Source organism: Macaca fascicularis, chromosome 2 (genome assembly GCF_037993035.2).
Source record: "Macaca fascicularis isolate 582-1 chromosome 2, T2T-MFA8v1.1".
In the NCBI taxonomy this organism is placed as follows: domain Eukaryota; kingdom Metazoa; phylum Chordata; class Mammalia; order Primates; family Cercopithecidae; genus Macaca; species Macaca fascicularis.
The window spans coordinates 157867473-157871946 of NC_088376.1; the positions used below are offsets into that span (position 1 = coordinate 157867473).

The 4474-nt window shown below is 44.5% G+C and overlaps 1 pseudogene; it reads right to left on the reverse strand.

Annotated features, from left to right (window-relative positions):
* Nucleotides 1-1994: 1994 nt before the first annotated feature.
* Nucleotides 1995-2056, reverse strand: LOC135969746 (U6 spliceosomal RNA; annotated as a pseudogene).
* Between the last annotated feature and the right edge of the window lie 2418 nt (nucleotides 2057-4474).

Below are 4474 nucleotides of genomic sequence, written 5' to 3' on the forward strand. Positions count from 1 at the left end.
AAGGCAGGTGTGTTAAAGATGAAACCACAAGACAGATTGGAGAATTATTTAGAAAGGTAAGAGCCCTGTGGCCAGGTGCGGTGGCTCACACCTGTAATCTCAGAACTTTGGGAGGCCAAGGCAGGTGGATCACCTGAGGTCAGGAGTTTGAGACAAGCCTGGCCAATATGGTGAAACCCTATCTCTACTAAAAGTACAAAAATTAGCCGGGTGTGGTGGCAGGCGCCTGTAATCCCAGCTACTCTGTAGGTTGAGGCAAGAGAATTGCTTGAACCCAGGAGACAGAGGTTGCAGTGAGCAGAGGTCACGCTGTTGCACTCCAGCCTGGGCAACAAGAGCGAAGCTCTGTCTCAAAAAGAAAAAAAAAAAAAGAAGAAGAAGAAGAAAAAGAGTTCTGGCTGGGTGTGCCATAATCTCAGCACTTTGGCAAGCCAAGGCAGGTGGATCACTTGAGGTCAGGAGTTTAAGATCAGCCTGGCCAACATGGTGAAACCCCCATCTCTACTGAAACTAAAAAAATTAGCTGGGCTTGGTGGTGGGTGCCTATAATCCCAGCTACTCAGGAGGCTGAGACAGGAGAATTGCTTGAACCCAGGAGATGGAGGTTGCAGTGAGCCAAGATTGTGTTACTGTACTCCAGCCTGGGCAACAGAGTGAAACTTCATCTCAAAAAAAGAAAGTTAAGGGTTCTGTTTAAAAGGCAGCTGGGATTACAGGCATGTGCCACCATGCCCAGCTAATTTTTGTATTTTTAGTAGAGACGGGATTTCACCATGTTGGCCAGGCTAACTCCTGACCTCAAGTAATCCGCCTACCTTGGCCTCCCAAAGTGCTGGAATTACAGACGTGAGCCACTGTGCCCAGCCAAGTATGTAGTTTCTCTTGGCCTCTTTCCTCTTCTGTAAAATGCTGATACAAGCCTTACCTTTGAGAGTTGTATTACATGAGATTATACAGGTAAAGCTTTTAGCATGTTAAGCCTGGACAAGTAGGGGCTTAATAAAGGGTAGTTTTTAGGCCCACATCATCTCTCTCCTGGACTCACTACTGGTCTTCTCCATCCCTGATCACCCCACCCAAGCGATTCGTCTCTATCTCTGACCCCAATTATCTAACTTTCAGCTCTCTTACTCCGTTTTGCTCACTGTGCCTGGTTTTCAGTTGTATTGAGGGTTTGGCCCTTTTATTGTCTCCCGTTAGCCCCCATCCGCTCCCACACTCTGAATGGGATTTCTCTCCTCTCTGGCTAGACCACAGGTCTGTCCCTTTTGCCAGCGCCATTGATTTCCTTGACCCATATTCTTTGCAGTGCTGACCTTAGGAAACTTTGAGCTCATTGCGGTTATTTGTTGGCCTTCCCACATTCCACCTGAGCTGCTGGATGCTGCTAGAGAAAGTGACATAACAAGCTGCTCCTTATGGGTCTAATCTCAGAGTCCTCAAGCTGCTCTTAATCTCTTTATTTTCCCCTTTGAATGCAGCCATCTCAAACCTTCTCCAAACTCTTCTGACCTCCTACCACAGCACCTTCCTGCTTCCTCTCAGCAGGTGATCTCGTGGTTTACAGAGGAAATAAAAGCGTCTATTGATTTCCTGTCATTGCTTCCACAGATTGACCTCCATCTACCCTTGTCCTCTCTTCTGCCCCTTTGCCTAATACTTCTATTGTGCTTGGATCCCCTTTCTTCAGGCCTACGACCGCCCCATACACCTTTTTTTTTTGAGACAAGGTTTCACCCTGTCACCTAAGCTGGTGTGATCATAGCTTACTACAGTATGACCTCTTGGGCTCAAGCCATCCTCCCACCTCAGCCTCTCAAGCAGCTGGAACTATAGGCTCACATCACCATGCCCCACTAGTTTTTTCTTGTTTTGTGGAAATGGGGTCCCACTATGTTGCCAGGCTGGTCTCGAACTCCTGAGCTCAAGTGATCCTGAGCCTTCCAAGGTGCTGGGATTACAAGTATGAGCCACCACACCCAGATGGGCCCAGTAGGGGCTATGCTAATCTTTTCTGTACCGTTCCAATTTTAGTATATGTGCTGCTGAAGCGCACACTCTACTGCCTTTTAAAAATCTTTTAAAAAATTATTCTACCTTAAATTCTAGGGTACAAGTGCACAACATGCAGGTTTGTTACATAGGTATACATGTGCCATGTTGGTTTGCTGCAACCATCAACTCGTCATCTACATTAGGTATTTCTTCTAATGCTATCTCTCCCCCAGCCCCCCACCTCCCAATACGCCCTGGTGTGTAATGTTCCCCACCCTGTGTCCATGTGTTCTCATTGTACAACACCCACCTATGAGTGAGAACATGTGGTGTTTGGTTTTCTGTCCTTGTGATAGTTTGCTTAGAATGATGGTTTCCAGCTTCATCCATGTCCCTGCAAAGACATGAACTCATCCTTTTTTATGACTGCATAGTATTCCATGGTGTATATGTACCACATTTTCTTAATCCAGTCTATCATTGATAGACATTTGGGTTGGTTCCAAGTCTTTGTTATTATGAATAGTGCCACAGTAAACATACGTGGGCATGTGTCTTTATCATAGAATGATTTATAATCCTTTGGGCATATGCCCAGTAATGGGATTGCTGGGTCAAATGGTATTTCTAGTTCTAGATCCTTGAGGAATCACCACACTGTCTTCCACAATGGTTGAACTAATTTACACTCCCACCAACAGTGTAAAAGCATTCCTAATTCTCCACATCTTCTCCAGCATCTGTTGTTTCTTGTCTTTTTAATGATTGCCATTCTAACTGGTGTGAGATGGTATCTCATTGTGATTTTGATTTGCATTTCTCTGATGGCCAGTGATGCTGAGCATTTTTTCATGTGTCTGTTGGCTGCATAAATGTCTTCTTTTGAGAAGTGTCTGTTCATATCCTTTGCCCACTTTTCGATGGGGTTGTTTGTTTTTTTCTTGTAAATTTGTTTAAGTTCTTTGTAGATTCTGGATATTAGCCCTTTGTCAGATGGATAGATTGCAAAAATTTTCTCCCATTCTGTAGGTTGCCTGTTCACTCTGATGGTAGTTTCTTTTGCTGTGTGGAAGCTCTTTAGTTTAATTAGATCCCATTTGTCTATTTTGGCTTTTGTTGCCATTGCTTTTGGCGTTTTAGTCATGAAGTCCTTGCCCATGCCTGTGTCCTGAGTGGTATTGCCTAGGTTTTCTTCTGGGGTTTTTATGGTGTTAGGTCTTACATTTAAGTCTTTAATCCATCTTGAGTTACTTTTTGTATACAGTGTAAGGAAGAGATCCAGTCTTTCTTTAATCTCTTTTTTCTATACATACTTATTCAATAACTTATTTATTTTTATTTTTACTATTTTCTTTAGAGATAGGGTCTCACTCTGTCTCCTGGGCTGCAGTGCAGTGGCACAATCTTGGCTCACTGCATCCTCCACCTCCCGGGCTCAAGTGATCCTCCCACCTCAACCTCCCGAGTAGCTGGGACTACCGGCATGCACCACTATACCTGGCTAATTTTTAAAATTTTTGTAGAGACAGCATTCTTGCTAAGTTGCCCAGGCAGGTCTCAAACTCATGGCCACAAGTGAGCCTCCTTCCTTGGCCTCCCAAACTGCTGGGAGGCATGAACAACCACACCCGGCCCCCAATAACTTTTAAATGCATTTAAATCTCTTTCAAATAATAATCATCATAATAAAACACCATCGACTTTGACTCCATTCCTTCCTGCAGCCACCCTATCACTATCCTTCCCTTTATAGCTAAGCCTCTTCAAAGAATTGTCTGTGCTTGCCACCTCTACTTCTTCCATTCTGATTCACTCTTCAGACCTTCATCATCTGGCTTTGCCTCCACACTCTGCTAAGCCAGCTCTCTCTAAAATAACAAACGCTCTTCCTTGCTGCCAAGTGTCCTGGACGCTTGACCACTCTATGACTTTTAACACTACCGACGCATCCTCTGTAGGAGGCTGTTTCGAAAGCGACTCCTGGTATTCACTCCCTTTTTTAATCCCTTCCTTTTGTGTGGGCTGAGCCTAGTATCTTGCTTCTAATGACTAGAATAAGACAAAAGTGAGATGGAATGACATAGCACTTCCAAGATGAGGTTATAGGAGACTCGCTCACACTCTTGGATTCTGCTTTCAGCTTTGCTCTGGTGAATGAAGGAAGCTCCCATGTTGTGCGGTGCCCTGTACAGAGATCCCCATGAGAAAGATCTGAGGCCCTCAGTCCAATAGTCCTTAGAAAACTGAATCCTGTCAACAATTGAAACAGTTTGCCAACAGTTTGGAAGAGGATCACTATCTAGAGAAGCCTGCAGATAAGACCACAGCCTTGAGTGACACTTTGATTACATCCTTGTAAGAGACCCTAAAACAGAGGACCCAGTTAGGTAGTGCAGGACCCTGTACCCACAGAAATAGTGTGTGGTGTAACAAGAAATGTATTTGGTCTTGGTCTCTGGTTCTTGGGACAGAGGTCCTA